The following is a 20,185-nucleotide window of genomic DNA, read 5'->3' as shown; positions in this document are numbered from 1 at the left end:
GAAAGTGGGATGACTGTGGAATACTCTGCTGTTTCTCTGATCTGCACAGAGCGTTGTGTCTGCATGTTAACTGTGAGGTGTCATCGTATGCTTGAGAGCAGCTGTTGAGCTGAGTGTTCCTATCTGTCTTCCAAAGTTGCATATAATGCTGGAAAGTGTGGCTTATTGCCTAAGAGAAGAATCACTGAAAAAACCCACCTTCTTATCCTTCTTTCTGATGGAGATATGCTGTATTGTGACATTGCTGCTTGCTGAGGAGATGCTGAATCACATCTCTGTGTAACTGATCAGTGCTGCAGCTTCTCTTGCTTTACCCACTAAGGATTTGTAATGTGCCACCTGGCTGAAGCATCTTGTGGTGCTGCTTTCTGAGTTGCCCTGTAAAGTCAGATATGTGGACAACCAGCAAGTATTCTGAAGCTCTGTGAGCTCACAGAGTCATTGAAGTTGGAAGGGACATCTAGTGCCCCTTCCCTGCTAAGGTAGGGCTACCCTGAGCCAGTTGCCAGGAGTTCCTGTGTGCTATTTGTGGTCTGGAGCCTACTGAATGTAATGTTTAAGAGCATGCTGTGTGGGGATGTGCTTTAGTTACTGAGGAGAAAGGATTCCTGGTCACTTTTCACCTGGAATTTGGCACTATTACAAGACATAAACATAACTTGGTCTTAGGTTATTTATAGGTATTAAGCCTAGAGGCTTCAGAAGAGATCTTAAGAGGTGTGCAGAGTAACTTGTGAGAACAGTTGGTTTGAACAGTAAATAAAGGCAATAAACCTGCATAGCATCCAAAAACCTGTCTTGTGAGATAGAGTGGAAAATGAGTTGTCCAGAAAATACTGCTGACTTTGTGATCCTCAAGCAATACTTAAACTGCGCTCTACAGGTTAGAGCCTGGTTTCTCTCCTACAGCACCTCTTTGTGTCTTACCTTTCTAAGCCAGGCTTGAGCTACATGCATGGAGATTCTTGAACCTTTCATCACTTCAGAACAATAAAGTTTGAATTTTACCTCAGCAGGCAGCTGATCTGCAGGGAGGACCAGATGATTATGTAGTATCTCACATCACTTTATAGTAGGTGTGTTATGCTGGGGAAGCGCCAGCAGGGAGCTCCAGAGGATACATTCATCTGGTAAATTACCCCTCCCCCCAAAGCCTACATTTTTGGATGAACCAAATGTTGGATTTTGCTACGCTCATATACACAGCTATCTGTAGAATCCCAAAATTCAGTGTCAGATTTTCCAGAGCTCTAATTATGATGAGAACTGGAATCAAAATAATATGAAGAGAAACAGTGGCAAATTGGTGGGGTTTTTTTTTTGCAATTTTGAAGATTAATTTAGGTCTTTGCTGCTTCTGTGCCTAAAACCTTCTCATAAACCCCTTACAAGCAAACTGTTACTTCCTTGATCTGCTTCTCAGCTCCTTTCCTTTCATGACCCAGTTATGTTACTTACATTTCCTGTTATTAAGCAAAGGACTACTCCATTTTGCTGACTGTGGAGATACAAAAAATACTGTCTTTTAGAGCTGAAATTTAGCCTTTTTCCATTATTTAATCCTGTGACCTAGAATCATACAGTGACTCTCACAACAAGGCCTAAGGCTGGATTCTCAGGTGCAATCTGAACATCTATTGCCAACAGCATAGTTTGATGTATTTCTCTTTTCTTAAAGTGGGTTCTGGCTGAAATGTGCTTTCTGCAGACCCTTTGGACAAGACCATTTTGTCTGTATTTAGCCAAATAATGTTAGAAGAGACGTTTGTGGAAAGGCTGCAAAAGTGAGTGAACTCTAAAGGAGTAAGAGTTCAAGTCTTCTCTAATATATAACTCTCTTGCGACTGTAGGAGATTTGTGGCAGCAGTAGAAATGCACTGCTATACTGACTTATCAAAGATGGGGAATTCAGTCATGTTCTTTGCAGCGGGTCGGGGAGGAGAGTCAGGCTGGATGGTAAGCATATAAAATTTTTACATGCAAGGGAACTGAGTTTTTACCATAAGTAATACTTATAGTAACTTATCAAAAAGAAACCAAGCTGAAAATTTTGGGGGACTTCATAAAACTAGGAGGTTAATTATCCTGATCATCAAACCTAGTATTGAATACAAACCTTTTGTATTCACACTGCTTCCTTTTTGGGAAAGTGCTGAGTTGATGGACTCTTCACTTCTAACTCCTCTGTTAGACTATTTTTCAAATGTTGTGAATGTCACATAGAGATAAATGAAATTTTAATTTTGACATATGACTGTGACTTCATGTCTAAATTCAGCCACGCTGTACTATGTACAAAACTGTTGATTGAGTGAAAGCCTGATAAGAAGATGGGGAAGCTGAGACAGATCTAGCGAGGTAAGGATGGCTGAAGGAACTTTGTTGAAGTGCAGAAATTAGAGACTGTGTATCGATGCTTGGTTTTGATTTAACATTTTCATGACAGTTCCTGTTAGCACAGTGCTGATCTAAAGGCAGTAAGGCACAGGGAGAGTTGTGAATTGCGTTTTGTCCATCAGAGGGTATAAGCATAACCTACAGTCCCTGAAAAGGAGCGAGCAGAAACTTCTCTGGAAACAGTTGAATTAAGACAGCTTGAACGTCAGTATTTCCTGTGTATGAGAGGGAAGGTCCTGCTTAGGAAGGGGTGGGGGAGAGGCAGGGAATAGAATGAGGCTCCAATGGAGAAATATGAAGTAATGCTGCAGTTAACCCCTGATTAAAAAGGCTATTTAAGCTTGCTGGGCTCTCTAATTGGGCCACTTTCCAGTGAGGCTTGCTGAGACAATAGTGTTAGAGAATAACTGTCCTCAAATCTTTGTGTTCTCCATTTAAACAGTTTTCTAGCTGCAGGAAGTGGCTCTGTGAAGGACAATGTTTGTGATTTATTCCACTCCCCCCCCTCCCTTTTGCAGTTAACCAGTTTCTTTGTGTTTGTGTACTCAGTAGTGTTGCCCTAATTTATACATGGAAGTTTGTAGTATTTCCTGATAAGAATGAGTAGTTTCTTTCAATTTGATCTATACTCTGTGAAAATAGAAGCAATTTTAATCTAAAAATACAGATGTATCTAATGGTTACTATGGTAATTTGTGACCATGGCAACAGAGAGATAGCATTCTCAAGAATAGACAGGTTGTCTTTTATTGGTGGTGTTTTCTTTGTTTTTAAGTCAGCAACCTAATTAATGGTGCAAGCACTTCAGGAAAAAGCAGACTTTTATTTCTTAACCATACAAGATCGTATGTGTAAAGTGATTTTGGTATTGTCTCGCATAAGATTTTTATAGAAAAGCTGATGAAGTACAGACTGTATGAGTAGACAGTGAAGTGGTTAAAAAAACTGTCTGTATGGCCAGGCCCAGAGGGTGGTGATCAGTCTCAGGAAGTCTAATTGGAGGCCAGCAGCTAGCAGCACACCCCAGGGCTCAATACTGCATCTAATCCTGTTTAACATCATCGTTAATGATCTGGATGATGGGCAGAGTGTACCCTCAGCAAGTTTGCTGATAACACAAAACTGGGAAGAGTTGCTGATTAGGCCAGAAGGTTGTATAGGAAGAAACAAGAGGTATATAGTGTGTCAGACCTTGCATCTCAAAATATATGGAAATCCTAACAGGAACATAATGAGACAGGCTGAGATTGTTTCCTGTGTTGAGAAAGAGGGTGTCTTTTATGTGCAACAACATAGACAGAGACTTATAGACTGAAGGAAGGTCCAGAATATACCAGGAGGTTACTGTAGAAAAAATAAGTAGAATACAGCATAGGGCTGGGGTTTCTTTATTGTCAGACTTTGTAAGAAAAAAAAAAAAAAAGTTTCTGTTCTGTTTTTTTTTTCCATCATATAACCAGAGTTAAATAAATAACAGTACTTTCAGGCAGGTGCTAAATATCAACGAGTTGTGGATTGCCCTGATGTAGTTGAGACCGCCAAGAGCTTTTATTGCATTATAGGAAACAGTAATGACTTATAACAAATGAATATATATTATTGAGGGAAGTAGGAATGAGCTTTCATGACTAAGACTCATGTTTAGTGAATGGCTATCTCTGCCAGCATATACCTAATGTAAAGGCTCTTTACTAGCAACACTCAATGTCAGTTTTATAAGGAAATGGGCTGCATATAAATTTAGCCAAAACCAAATCACATAATTTTCCAAGCTTTCTTTTTCCCAGGCCCTACTGGGGAATCTAGCAACTGAATGGAAATTGCAGCATTGCTGCTATCACTTGCTAATTTGGAGGAATGAATATCTTGAACTAAATAGAATCTAAACTGCATTTAAAAAACAATTTATTGTTAAATCCAGCTGTTGTGACCATTCTGTATTTGCCACAGAAATACAGTAACTGAACAGTGGAGCCACTGCAGTGCTCAAACACTATTGCCTCAGAAAAGGGATAATAGAGAAAAGGCCATCCCAGACTGAAATGGTCCAACTACTCCAGTCTCCTGTCTGATACTGCTCAGTCTCCCTGCCAACCCGTGGGCAGTCTGGAATTAACACACATTGGAAAAGCCTCGTCCTGACACTGTCACCTTTTTACCCATGTTCTGAAACATGGTGATGTTAAATGACTGGGTTACTGGTTTTTTTTTGGGGAGAGGGAGTTTGAATTCTTTCACTATTTTTTGGTAGAGGTATTAAAAGTTTAGTCACTTGCTGCAGTATAATGACTTAAATGTAGAAACCTTGAGGCATCCTAATCTTGTCATATGCTTGCTTTGTTACCCAGACTCTTTCTAGGTATATTTTTACATTCTCTTTTGTGAAGACTGTTAAAGAAAACCGTGTATTATCTCTTTGGTATCTTGCTTTTTTGCTTTCACTAATTTTCTCCTGTTTCAAAGGACCCGTAGTTTTTCTCCCATTTCTCCTGAGTATGATACCAAGGTTTTATCGGTGCAGATGTGCTTTCATTCCACAGGGTGGCAGCTAATCCTTATTTCCCTTCTCAGTTATTTTGACATTTCTGCTAGAAGCAGCTTTCCTGGCCAAGTTCCCCTCCAAGGCATGAGGGTCATGAACCTGTAAATACAGCCCCTTTGTTGGGGCTAAAGCATATTTGGAAAAGCTTATTATATTTGTGTCTGTTGAGGCTGTGTCAATTTGCTGAAGATTGTAGTAGCTGACAAGACAAAAAAACCCCATCATCCAATGACTAAATTTTGAATATTGCACATTGCTACTGTTTTATATGGATCTCTTGTTAGTGGTGCTCCAGGCGTAACTGAATGCAAGTGTACAGTGGCACCTCTAGATAAAAGTTGCTTTGATAGAGGCTTAGTTATTGATGTGGGTGGGGGAGAGAGGTTCTGGAATTTACTTATTCACTCTTCCAGTTTATTTTGACAGATAAGTGTCTCAAATAATTTGAATTGAAATTTCCATGTGTCGTTAGAATAGGTTTATGAGTTGCAGGTATGGCTTTTTGTTCTTTGCTACTGAGTTTACATAGGTTCCTCCTACCCTCTGCCCCAGTTTCTTATGGATACCTGTGAATATTTTTCTTTAAAAGGCTGTTGTTTTGTTATCTTCTCAAACTATGCTCCTAAATTGTTTAATTTATCTCCATGTCTGTCTTATGTGTTTAGTCTTCTGACTTTCCCCCTCTCCACTGTTGAATAAAGGTATGAAAACTAATACAGAGTCTTACTGTTTCTGCCATGTAAAACTCAAGGCAAGTTTTGAGAATCTGGTTTGTCTTGGCTTTATTTCCTCATGTAGATGTTGTTTCTCAGTTAGGTTGTGTCCACTTACCAGCTGTTTTCTGAGGACTTGGATTCATATCACAAAGTGTATTTGTTAAGTGGTCTTTTCACTCGTGCAGGTACAGATCACTGTAGACTCAAATACTGTTACACATCCAGGAGACCTACCTAAATGACAGCTGCAAATAACTTCTGGGGAGGGCAGAGGGTGGAAAGAATTTGTATGTGTGAGGTTAGAGGATGATGAATATCTGTTTCTGGGTGCATGTGTGGAAGCATGAATGCTGAGTCAGTACTACATAACTACTACACCTAGGTATGAAATAGTAGATTGGTGAGGAAATAATTGCAGTCTTGCAGGGCAGGTAGCATGAACTTGGCTTCCTTACTGAAAAGTCTGTTGTGTGGACAACAGACACAGAGGATGTGTGAAATGACGAGGTAAAAATGGGCCATGAGAAGAATTTTCTGTGTTTATCATCCAACAGTTGGTCCTCCACAGGCCCTGCTAGTGAGTAAAATGGGTAGTCAGGGCTAGCAGTTGTGGTGACTGGGCTAAGAAAGGAATTCAGCTAGCAGGGTTCTACTGGCATCTTGCTACGTTTTGATAGTACAAAGGCCTCAAGCTGAGGAACTGTGGTCTCCAGCTGGAAGGTAGTAACACCAGCACTGGACTGAGTCTGTTTTGGATTGAGTTGAAATCCTTTTTGACTTTGAAATTCAGCCTAGCTTTTTTTTTGCCTTTTTTTTCCCCCCCTGTTAGTTTTTCCTTTGGGACCTTTGTGTAGGTGAAGCCTTTCTCCTTCCACCCCCTTGCTATCAGTTTTTCCTGCCACTGCTATGAATGTCAAACCTGCCAGCCTTCCACCTCTGTGGATGTCCTTGTGAAGGAGGCAGGTTTGTTGCTACTGCTTCTGTTTCAGTCAGCTCCCAAGTTGACATTCCCAACCCCAGCAGTCAGAAGGTGAAATGTTTTCTTTAAAAAAAAAAAAAATGTTTTAACCCTCTGATGAGGTCATCCCGTACCCCTGAAATCAAAAGGAATTTAGTTGTTAGATATTGTAGTTTCCTTTGGTTTTTATATTTATATTCAACAGCTTTTACAATGCATCTTAATTTGCATTATTTGTGGATTTAGTGGATGATTCACTAATGACTCTGAAGTGTTTCAGGTTTTAAAAGTATTCTACTCAGTTCCTTTTCAAAAACAGTTCTGTTATCTTTGTAAGTCTTTCTCAACATAATTGTTACCACAGAAAATTAAAAATCTGGGTATATAATTCAATGTGGTAAAAGTTCTTAATTATTGCTCTGTTCCTTTCCTTCTGAAATTGCTTGTGAGAGAGCTTAAAGTGTATAATTTCATGTCACATAAAATACACATACCATGCACCTATCCCAGCATTCCCAGAAATTATTTTCTTTCATGTAGTGGGTGCTTATTATGTCACTAAAGCTTAAAAGTCAATACTGTCTCTTCCTTGGTGTCTGTGAGTATACTGCTGGCCTCTTGTGCAAAATTCTGTCAATTTGTTCTTACTTGCCTGTATTGAAGGCAGAGCACTTTGGCTCCCCCACTCTAGTTACCTTCATAAATATGTTTCCGTTTAAAATATGTTTACAAAGAAATAGCTCATGTGGGAAGAATGTTTGTAAGGTCCTTGACTGTTACCTGTGAATCCCACAATTGCTTCTGTCTTTGTCCCTGTTCTCTTTTACTGGGAGCCAAAGGATGACTTGCAGCAGAATCACACACAGGACACAGATCGGTGCCTTCCTGTGTGTAGGCCTGTTGGGACAGTTGCTGGATTTTGAGAGGTATGGTGAGGCATTAATTTTCTTGAAATGGATCTTTTCCATTGAATACCATTTAATTTGTGGTGAGGCTAGTCTCTAAACTCTGCGGTGTTGTGAAAACCAAAATTAGTCTGTGGCTTTATACTTGTTTTGAGACTTCCAGTTCTTTCACGTCTGTTTTGCCAGTTACTTGCTTTTTCCTTGATCCCTTTCATGAAACTATGATAAGCAAGGAACAAATTTCATCCATTGACTTCACACAGATCTTAATTGCATACTCCTTTACCTTGAGTGTTACTTACTATGCACCTTAAAACTTGGCATTATTTTTTTTTTCTAACTGCAGAAATTAGAAATAATTAAACATGGGAGATACATTTAACACTGCTCTTGAAAATGCAGCTTCCTATTTCTAGTGAGCTGCCTAATACATTGTTCTGTGAAATTTCCATCCTTCCCCTTGTTACTGCACACAAAGCAATTATTTTTAGTTTAGCCTGACAAGCTGGTAAAAGGAAGCCATTTGAGAAGTGAGGAGGGCTGAAGTTTTGTAGAAATTCCAAGCAGCTCTGCACTGAATCATCAGTCCCAAGAGCATGGAGACATTCCATAGAAATGTCACACAGACCTTCTGGCATATTAATGAGGAAGCAGTGATGAGCTTTCAGTCAGGTTGATTTTAGAGTTCTTGCTCAGCTTGGGATAAAAAGTCTTGCATTCAGTAATAAAACAGTTTAAACAAACCTAAGATCAAGATAAAGACAGTCCATACTTGGGCTGTTTCATTCATGAGGTGGAAGGGAACCCCCCCCCCGCAAATTGCAAGAATTCTGGAAGCAGCATTACTCAGACCAGGCCCTAGACCCGGCCTAGAGTACCTTTAGTATTCTACAGATGCATAACTGCCTATTTGTACTCTGCAAATACATAGCCCAGCATTTACCCCAAAGCACTTCACATTACCTGATGGTCTTTACTGATGTGAGGAAAAAAAGGAAGGAAGTACAAGTGAGATGGTGTTTTTACAGTGGGAGAAGTGGGACATAAAGAAGGTCTGGCTTTGCTATGGGTAGGAAGTAGGTACTTGCCTACTAATTTCTCTTCTTCCTGGAAGTCTGCATTTGGCTGGCTTTTACCTCCGGCAGCACTTGAATCCCTAATCGCCTAAATAGCCTGATGCTGGGACAGTGCAGCCTGAGACTGAGGAGTGGTTCATCACAGATGGGGTTCTCAGTCTGGGTGGTAACGTATAACACAGCATGTGATTTGTAAATCCCGTTAGAAGGGAAAATTGTTTCCCGTAAGAATATTAGTGTCCTTTGTACTCCGGTACAGTCTTTCACTGGTATTTCTTCATCCTCCTAAGTATTTGTCTAACATGTCTTGAGTTGCCCCTAAGTCAGTTCAAAATGTTACTTTCACTTTTCCCCTGCTAGCATTTACCAGTCAGAGAAAACAGTGCTGCTTAACTTTGTCCATGAATGCAAAACTATTCTGTATATGCAGCTTTTGCAGCACCTGGGATTATGGCTAGAGACTAGTCAAATTCTTCTTATAAACTGTCAGCATTCAAGATGTAACAGAGCAATACAGCATAATTTCTTGGATCTAACACAAGGACTGCACAAACGGTCTATGACAACAACTCTGCCATCTTTCCTGATATAATGTTCCTTAAACAGTCCGTATCTGTGGGAGGGACTATATCTTAATGACGCAGACTGGAGATGGAGAAGGGCGATCGTCTGAAGGTTACTGGCTAACAGAAGAAATTGGCCTTTCCTTGCTCACAGACAAAATATAAGACTCAAAACTCTTCCCTTGGGTATGGGACACAAAACATCAGCTCAAGCGCAGCATCCCTGGCATTTAATGAGATCCAGTTCCTCACATAGTAGTGAGATCCTTTGCTGACATCATGATGTAGTTGTCATGGTTACAAAAGGACCAGCTGCTAAATACAAGGTATCAGAAAGATGAAAACAGAGCAAATCAATGTCCAAGCAGGAAAGACAGAGAGTAGCTAAGATGATTTGGAGGTCTGGGAGAAATAAAGGGAATAGGGACAGCAACTAGGAATTAAGCAGGAACTAAAAGCAAGCAGAAAGTTAGTTCAAAAATCCAGAGATGGGTCATCCAGGAGCAGACCCCATGGGAACTTGACATGTAATGAATGAAAAGCCTTCAAAGAGATGTCTGGAAGCAATATTCTCTAGCAAAAGTAACTTTTGGCATATTCTCTTTGAAGCTCTGCCTGTTATATCCTAGAACTGAACTGTGGAAGAGGGAAGGTATGTTCTGATACTGAAGGGTGGACAGTGACTTTTCCCCTCAGGATAATCCAGCTAGTGGCATAGGTGAAAAATAGAGCTGCGTATATAATGTGGGAAAGGTGACTGGCATAGACACTCCCCAGCTGTGCTCCATTTGTAATCACTGTTTTCCAAGATGTAACGTCTATGTGCTGTGCCCTAGTTTTGAGGAGGTAAAGATTTAGATGGCCTTTTATTGTTAAATTGGTGAAAGTTAAGTCAACCTTTAGTTCTGATAAAAAGTAATTAAAAGAGTATCAGAGATAATAAAGTGAGCCTGATAGCTTCATGTGAATTAATATCATAGTGATTCCCTGAGAAAGTGGGTTGGGAATCTTCAATTAATTCCTGTAGCAGGATGGGAAATCAGGTTTCCATGGATACTGAGCCAGAAGCAGCACTGACACTCACAGGAAATGCGAGCTTAGTTTCCCTCCAGCTTGTTTCCTAAGGAGGGTTCTCCCTCTCTCTCGCCACCACCACCCCTCCAGTGCTCTCTATTTGTAAAGGAAAAGAGGCAAATGGACATTTGAGGAATGGGTGGAGGAAAAAAAAATGCTATCCCCTTATCTTTTCCCCTTATCTAGAAAATTGTGTACAAGAAATGCAAGGGATTTGCACAGTTTTAAGCTACAATTAGGAATAAACCAAAGTATATTAAAACTAGGGGAGGAAAAATGCTGTGGCCTGTTCAGGTTCTGACAATTGAGTATGACAGCAAAGCCTCTGAAAGGACAAATTTATAACCAAGGATGCAGCAAGAGCAGCGTACCTGCCTATTCTAGTGCAGGGCTGCAGGTGGTTTCAACGTAGCTGTTGTTCAGTCAGGTAACTGGAGCAATGTGTACATAAGCACTCATGAAAGCAAACCAGGAAAAAAAAGTGTTTTATCTACCAATTAAAAATACAGTATAGAAAAATCAAATTATAGTTCTTACTCGGAATTTAACTGCCAGACATAGTGATAGGTCATGAACTCTCATTAAAAACATGTAAGATAAGTGAGAGGAAGAAAGATATTTGGCAATTATGTGCTTTTTAAAAATCTCTTTGACTCAAAGTACTATCTGGCACTGTATTTTTAAAGGAATAGAATATTCTATAGTAGAACAGAAATTTGGGAAAACTCACCACCTTATTTACTCCATGTACCAGTTCATCAAATACAGGATGAACACTGATAACATCCATGAAGAAACCAGGACAACTGGGAATGTTTCTGAACAATATAGTCTTAAACCTGTTCTTCCTACTCAAGAAATCCATAAAATGTGTATTCTTATTGATCTTAATTTAAACTTCCATTCATCTCTCATACTGACTTATTTAAAATGGTATTTATACATCCTGACCAGCTCCAGCAAAATAAAAACCATATTTGTTTTGGAAAGAGAAGGGGGGGGGAAAAAAAAAAAAGCGCTATTTTTAGTAACTGAAAGCAACTGTTCTCTAAGTGACAGCATTAATCTCTTAGGAAATACATCCAGGAAATTTAAACAGGTTAAAAAAATATTCTGCTTCTTCACTTTTTAGATATTACAAAAAAGACATAGTACTCCAGTATGGTTAAGACCATTATGAGCTGGGTCATACCCTTGGCACAGCTCCACAGCTGTCCACCCTTCAGAGCCGTTAGCGTGCTCCTTGGAGTGTTCCTGAGTGCCCACGCACAGTTCAGGTGAGTCAAGCAGCCCAGGGACTGTTCTCTCTAACAGTCTGGACAAATCCTTGTTTTCCTTTAGAGGGAGAACAGAGGCTGGAAGTGGAAGGACCATGGATACATACCAAGTGTCATGCCACTTGCTCTCCAGAGAGAAGAGGAACCTTGGCCTACTTTATTTGCCAGAGTGGCTGTGGCTACTGTGGTCATGCAAGGCATGGTGTCCTGCAGGTTTCTGCTGTCCTTTGTCACCACACACCAAGTAGGTTCAAGATCTGACTTTGAATTTTTCATGTGCTTTGACTATGTTTAGTCAAGTAAAATATATATATATATTTTATATATATATATAATGATATACTGTGGGGAATGTATGTGTGTGCATGATTACACCTACAACACTTGAGCATGTGCTAGCATGAGATAGGAAGCTGACTAATGGAAAAGATACCTATGTGCAAGTTCAAGCAAGAGACCATTTTCAAACACAGGTGCATGTGGGAGGCTACTGTGAGGCATTGCTGTTGTGAAGTAGAAGCCGATTAATTCCCTCTGCAGGAAGAGGTAGAATCTCCCTTCAGTAGTATGATTTGGTTATCAGCCAATGTCACCCAAGAAGAAACTCCCACCTCCTGAATCTTATTACAGGCTGGAGAGAATATGAGGTAGATTGCTGTAGTAACAATAATTTTTTCAAGCTACTTCCTATCCAGCACTGCAGTGATAGTGGAAAACAAAAACAAAACAACAAAACCCATGGGGTTTGAGAATCGTAAGACAAATCATCAGAACAATAAGCCACCATCCTTGCTATAACAGCCTGAGTACACAGCGGAGGATTGTTTTTGTTCTGTTAGTGAACCATCATCACAAAAGGGAGAGTATTCTGCATAGATATTCCAGATTAAGCAGAAATCCATTATAGCTAAAGAGCTCATAGGTATTTCCATGATTAATTCCTAGTGTTTTGCTGTCTAACTCCCAACCCTTCTGCTGTCAGGCTGGTTAGCCTCTGTTCTTGTGTTATCTTGTAAATAAACACAACTTATAGCACTGTTTGTGCTACAGAAAGTAGGAAACAATTTTAAACTGCATTGTCAAATCACTAAATTTGCCAACTGGAGTACGGAAGCCCGTGGAAGAACAAGATTAGGCATGCTCTTCTTTTGTTGTCCCTTTCACTTCAGGCTACAAATTTTTATTGGCCATGTGCTGCCATTTCCTAGAGACACTTGCCTTAGTGCAAAACAGAAACAGTCCACATTAGCATTTAGTTAAAACCACCAAGTAAAGTAGGGTCTTACGTTAGTTAAGTCCCTCTTAAGAAATGCAAGTAGTGAGGTCTTCTGTTTCACAGCTTTGTGTTTTGACTGATTCACAGTACTTCAATATTCCATGACACACAGTAATTGTCCTCATGCAACTCCCCTTTGCCTTTCTGTTGTTTTATTTAAAAATAAATGCTGCAAAATTGCCTCATGCAGGCTGTAATTTAGACAAGCACTCAAATACATACTTCAGTTTGAGCATGTGAATTGGTATATTATTAGCCCATGCCCTGAAGATGTCAGAATAAAAAAATCCACAGCATTGACTAATCTTATACCTAAAATCACACACATCCCAGGATTCTGCTGTATTGGGATCCCACTTTCCAAATGTGACAACAGAAGGCAGGATTTTTGAAAGAACATTTAATTAGGTAGTCTTAGTGCTTGCTTATGTAACAATGTAGATAGGATAGGATTAAGATCATCTACCTTTGCACAGATGCGATCTAGGCATATAATCTGAACTGTTCATCAGGGCCTTGCTCACACTGACAGGTAGGGGTCACTGGGGGTCAAGTTCAGCCCACTGGCAGTGGGGGGAGCCTGTACCTCGTAGCATATCAAACTGTTTCTTGCTCAGCTATTCATAAAGTTGCTAAAAGTTCAGTCATAACCAGCTGGCAAAATAATTACATTTTCATCTTTGCTGCAAACAGCTCAATTTATGAATAAGTAAGTCCATGTTTTCTTGTCTAATAAGTCTGTGAAATATTTTTCCTATTTTTTTCAGGCCAAGCCATTTTTAGTAGGTGTTTAGACTATTATGTTTGGATTACAGTCTTAATAAGAAGGACCACCATTTTTCCCCATCTACCTACTAAAGAGATCTGTAAAGCTGTTTGACTGTAGCTCTTTTTGGAGGGTGGCCTTAGTTTACTGCTTGCTTTTAGTCATTTCCTGTCTTTACTGAGCTTGTTAGCTTCACCTTAAGTCAGATGAAAGCAATGCCTATTACAAATAACTCCTGGAAAGGACCCTTAAGTTGCCTTGTCTAGGTATCTTAACGGGGGAGGGGGGAGCAAAGGAATACAGACATTGTGAGGTAAAGTAGTTGCAAATGCAAAATACTTATTATTCCCTTCAAACATTCTGCTGTGGTCTACTGCACTTGCTCCAAAAGCTGATTATTCAAAAGTAATCGTAAAACTCATCCTCGTTATTTCATTTATTTGTGCTAGACTGGTGACTAGAAGCCATTGAACACAAAAGACACTACATCTTAAAACAAAATATTCAGCTACTGAATGGAACTATTAATGTGAAGGCACCAGTTGAGCGGGGAATGATAAAGGTGATTCTTAGGATGACCAGATTCCTACCCTACATGTTTATCACAAACTGTTACTACCCAACACTTTATTTTGTTGTCATTCATCAGTATAACAGTAACAGCAACTATATAACCACAAAGTGGTTTTCAGTGGTTGAAAGATGGTTTCTGCTCTGAGAAGCATACATCTAAGAAATTACTAGCAGTGCGTAGTGACCACTGTGGCATTGTATTAATGATACTACTAAGAGGTCTGCAGAGAAAATATCCTAGATTTTCAGCAACTTAAAACATCTTGAAAGTAATTTTTTTGTGCCTGAAGTTTCATAAAAGCTCATATAGTTGTGTTTCATTTATCCAAATCATAATACAAGTTTTACTTGTTTAAGTGTAAAGGCTTTAAGTTTAAAATAAGATTTTTTCATAAACTAATATTTTATGGATTTGGAAATTAGTATGATTTAAGTAAATAAAATTTAACTAAAAAGTGAGATTCCCAAGTTTAAAAATACTTCCGTTTACAAATAAAAAGGGCAATTTACCTTAATAATGCAGTGTTGATGTGTCAAAGCAGCAAATTGTGAGGCTGAATAAATCACCTGAGTGAGCAAAATGCCTCGTGGCATTTTTAAAATAAGTTGCTTAGGAAAAAATGTTTTCTTCCACTATTTACCTCTACCTTTCTAGTATTCTGCGGAGACAATAGAGGACAGCCTTATATATGGTGAATCGGCTGGCTTATCCATGGGAGACCTAATACCATTTGTCACAGGGCTAACAATGAACCAAGGTAAGCATTGTCTCTTAGCAACCGCAGCCAAATTATCTAAACTGAAGATGAGAGTTCACCAGAGCAGAGGTACTCTTAGGCACTAGGGGAAATGTTTGAATACTTCAAGTAGTGTATAGCAACTCTTTTTTGCAATGACACAACCTTTACAGGCTTTTGAAGTCTATTATTAAGTCATGCATCCCAAATGAATTTTTAAAGGGCTTTGTTTAAATTGGAGCATGAAAACCTGAGGGGAAAACCCTAATCTGCCTTAGATTTCTGGGGAAAATCGGTAATGTCACATTTCTGCTCATCTATAATGTCTGAGATCAAGAAAAAACCCAAACAAGCAACCTGATTCTTATACAACCCATGCTCTATTTCATTTTTGTCAACGATGCCCAGCTCCTGAAGTAATCACAGGGAAGAGTTCCCTCTCGTGGTTTGACAATACTGTTATGTGTGTAACGCATTTCAGGCCTCTTTACAGAACAGAGTCACGTACCGGAACAGATTAAGAATTTTGCAGCAAACACATGGACGTCATCCCCAGTCATTAGAGCAAAGCCATGCATTCAAAAAGTGCTGATAAAAATCTGTTTCTCACTCCTCATAGGACTGAAAAGGCTGCTTAAATTTAAGTATTTTTAAATTTTAAATTATGAGTGCATTTGTAACTGTTTCCTCTATGCCCCATCTAAAAGCGATAGACTTATATTGTAATGAACGCTACTGCACAGAAAGAAAGATTAATGATAAATAAATTTTTTAAATCTAGAATGTTCTACAGTACAATACATAAAAATGTCACAGCTTTTTAAATCAAGATGGTTTGCTTCTGGGGGCATGAGAGGGAAGAAACAACTCTACAGCATTTCTTTAAAAAGCTGGAATACCCCCTGTTTCTAACTCTTCAGGCTTACAGAATAATACAACACAATAAATAATGATAAATTAGAGAATAATAAAACCTTTTAAAGGGATATCTATGTAAACTTGTTTTACAGTCTGGAATATTAAAAACAGTACCCGGGGAAGTAGAGGAGGGAATGGAATGAGGTAATTGGAGGTTTGGGATAAAGACAATGGAATGCATGTGTATTTGAATAACTAGTGAGACACTAGAGAAATGATGATTGCTGCTTTTATTATTACATATCCAGGCAAAACCATCATCTCTGACAGAAAATTACTAAATTTTGCCAAAAGCCAATGGACATTCCAGACACTAGGAAACTATGTTTGTGGTTAAAGTGAAAAGTGCATCTAATTAAGCCAAAATTTATATTAGAAAATTAGACAAGTTACAAAGATAGGAAAGTTGGTTTACTTTTCTTGCATTCAGAGATGAACTCTTATATCCAGTGCCAACAGTAACAGTGACCGCTTCACTTTTAGTCACAGTACAGGTTGGCAAGACCTGGAAGTAGGTTGCAGTCATGAAAGCAGCAGTTGTGAAAAATAAGTGAGAGAGAAAGCTGTAATTGTGTGGAAACATATTTTGTAAAGGCACAATGATGTTTTTACTAGCACAACAACACAGAAAATCAGTTTGAATGAAAAAATGGTTATAAAAATTAAACGTTGAAAGTTACACTGGAGATGAATATAAAATAGTTTGTATCAGCTTCTACTACGAAAGCAAGCAAAACAAAACCCAGGATGCGTCTCAACTAGTTTTTAACCATCAAAAAGATTACATATGGATGCAGAAAAAATTATGCAGAATCTTTCTGTAGTCATCTGAGACACACATCTAGAGATGGATCCAGTTCATTCAGGGCAGGTATATAAATGTGACAGAGAGGATGAACTGGCTTCTGCAGGTCCTGCCTCCCTCCATTGACAATAGCGAGAAGCTCAAATACTGACTTACTCAAGATGTCTAATTTCCAGCCAGATAAACTCAGATCATGTGACACCCCCCCACACACTTTCCGTTCACGTTCTAGTAGAATAAATAAACAAGGTGGGTTTTTGATTTTTTCCCCTCAGTCAGGCACAAGATGAACCTGAAATTCCATAATAATAAAGTGGCTAAGCACAGCTATCTACTGAACTGTAATTTTCTTCCCAATTTCAGTTCTGTATACCACGTTTAATGGAAATGTTCTTCCTGTATCTTAAGAATGCCAAGCTCACAACTACCACTCATTCAGGAAGAGCAACATAGATACAAGAGCCGGATCCCAAAGTGATACCAAAGAAAAGTGCTACAGGTTACTTGCTGTAGCATAACTGGTAACTGATGTGAATGATCTTGAATGCCTGTTGGATTAGTGTGGTACACAGTAAAGACTAGGGCAAGTTAACAACGGTATGCAAGGTCTACTACAGGCAACTATGTCAAACAAACAAAAAGGAATAAATTGTTCTTTAGTCTCATACCTGTAGCAAATGGAAATTTGTGTCATTGTGGACAGGTACAGCTCCGATCTGAACGTGGGGCTGTGTAGCCATGGAGGTGCTACGCATCATATTGCAGTGGGAATTTTGCTTGAGGTAGCGCTTGTAGACAGAAAGGTCACAGCTTATTTGGTCTCTCCATTAAGTCTGCATCTCGTTTTATCACTGAGCCCAATTCAGGAGGATGCATGCTGCCAGTAGTTAAAACTACTAAAACGTGCAACTGGCTTGAGTTTGTTTGTTTTGAAGATAAATGTACTTCATAGGTGAAGGGACTTGTTGTGCCAATGGGAGACATATAATTCACCTGCAGAAGCTGGACTTCCATGGTTACTTAATCCTGATTACAGTTGGTATGAGCAAGCAGAAATCAGATGTATTCAGAAGGACGACTGGAGCATCAAAAATAGGAATAATTTCCTGCCGCTGAAGAAAATAGTCTGTAAAATTTAAGGGGAAGGCAAAGTTTAGACAAAGAAAATTGAATGAAAATGAAAAATTATTTCAAAAATGATTACTAGATAGCAAAAAGGAATCAATGATATAAAAGGACTACTATGGTTAAAAGCTCATCCCACTTAAGAAATTAAATTAAATCACTATTAAGAATAACTATAAAAAGAGAAAAGAAGTTAACAAAAAAAAAAAAGAAAAAAAGGCCTTCCAACACATTTCTGTTGGAAGAAAAAAATTATAACTAGACAAACTGGCTGGCGAGTGACTTAGGAAGACATGTTTAAATACACCAATGCATAAGACATCATAATCGTGGTACGGGTCCATCACTAGCTGAAGCTAATAAATTATTAATATAGTGCAAAAAAAGCATGAAAGCCCAATGAATACATTTGCTGTGAATTTTCAAAGCAGCAGGTTGAAGTTGTTTCTCAAAGCACGATGTTGTGCTTTCTAGACTATTAGGACAGCTATTATAAATAGGTATTTTTAAGCAAACTGGCACACACAGCTTGCATGTGAGAATCTTAAAACAACTGTCTAATGTATATGTTGATATGATACATTCTAAAGCAAAAGAGAGGAAAAGTGTTTGAACAAATGTGTAGAAGAAAATGGAGCCTCTCAATAAATTTTGTTATTAATTTGGGAATATTAATCTGTCAAAGTCACTGATGCCACTGCCACAGCAGTATTCATGTCACTATATCATTAATAATTTCTTAAGTGCAGAAACGATGCTGAAAAAAATTATCTATGAATTGGAAAATAGAAAAGAACATGAGTATTACAACATCAAATTAAAAACAACAAAAAAAGGAGAAATCTAGTAGTGTAGATTTTTTTGTACTGTTCTGTAAACTTGAAGCAGAGATTGGCATTTTCTAGTGACTTGAGATGGGTGCTTTATTCATGGAGCTAATACCCCATTCTCACTTATCTTTCCCTCACCTCATAGCATTCCTCACTCTGTGTCCTTGGAATAGCATTCCTCTCTCTGAAATGTGTTGAGAGGCAACAAGTACATTGGATGCTGATGGACTTTGAAGTAAACCCAGACTATCACACATGCTTATTCATTAGACAGTCACAACTAAAATTATTAAACTTTCAGAAAGGATTCTGACTGATCCAGTGGCAAAGTCTTACACTTCTGTATCTTCACTAAGAGCATTAAGGGAACTGTTATAAATTTATTAAAATACTGCCATTTTGAAAAGATATTATTTTTAAAATACTGACCTATATTACCAAATTATTTGGACATTCAAATTATGCCACTTAAAAAAACAAAACACAGATATTATCTTATTCTAAGAGCTAGAGGCTCCACTTACTACAAAAGTTTTCATTCACGACTTCCAGTCTGACCACAACATCCCTCAGTCTAACAAATGTCTGGCTTCAATGAACTAAACAGATTTTGGGTTTCCGTATTAAAAGTCTAATTCTTTTAATGTAGTTCCTACAGACCTAATGTTGTATTCAGAAAAAGAAAATGAAACATAAGTTCAGAAAACTAGCAGACATTGTCTGTCCGAGTGTGTGAATGACAACAGACAATTTCCTAGCTCAGTGTCTAGGTTGTAAATCATCTGCTGCCTCTCCAGTACTTCACTGAAGCCAGGAAGCCTCACCAGAATGGTGGAGGATGTGTTACAAAACAGTGCAGCTCAAGCGAGTTACACTGCTCTGTCTGCAACTCTGAATTAGGTCTTTTGCTTTCTCTCATGTGAATTGTTAAATTAGAATTACATTGCTAAAAAATAAGCTAACTGCAAAGAAAGCAAGCAATAGATTTTCCATAAAAAAAAAAAAAAAAAGCACCTTTCTGACTTACGTACTTCAATTAAAAAAGGAGTATTGGCCCTAACATACAGAGTGTATGAGTGAAATTCTCTGGGAATCAGACACTGGTTGAAATAAAGTTCCTTCTGGTCTTGAAAGAGAAGGGAAAAACAAGGGAAAGGACAATGCAATGGCTTCTGCCATGTTAGTAAGATGCTCAGGAGCCAAAATAAACTACAGTGTTTATAGAAAAAAAGTTGTTCTGCTACTCTGCCCTTTCTAGCAGGGCTTCAAACTCTGACATGCTGGTGGAAACCAAAGACGAGCTGTAATTATTATGTACGGGACTTCTTGAGACCTGCAGCAGATATTTGAAATTGTTAAGAAAGGAAAAGCACCGAATCACATTTTCAAATCAGAGCTTTGGCCTAGTGTACTGAAAACCCGTACGATTTCTCTCCAGAGAACAGATGCGCGTTAGCTGCCATTGAGTAACCCAGGTTGCAGAGAAGCCGGAGGATTGTACATTTTTTTCCTGGAGGCACCGTGTGGCTGAAACCCGTAACTGATTTTAGGATGAAAACGCATCAGTGCGGGAGGCCCTACGCGGTGTTACGGACAAGGCGCGGCCCTAAAAGCAGTGGCGCCCTTGGAGCGGTCCATGAACTGTCT

Source organism: Athene cunicularia (genome assembly GCF_003259725.1).
Source record: "Athene cunicularia isolate RWA chromosome 13 unlocalized genomic scaffold, athCun1 chr13_part1, whole genome shotgun sequence".
In the NCBI taxonomy this organism is placed as follows: domain Eukaryota; kingdom Metazoa; phylum Chordata; class Aves; order Strigiformes; family Strigidae; genus Athene; species Athene cunicularia.
The sequence above is the reverse complement of the archived record's forward strand: the minus strand, read 5'-3'. Positions refer to the sequence as shown.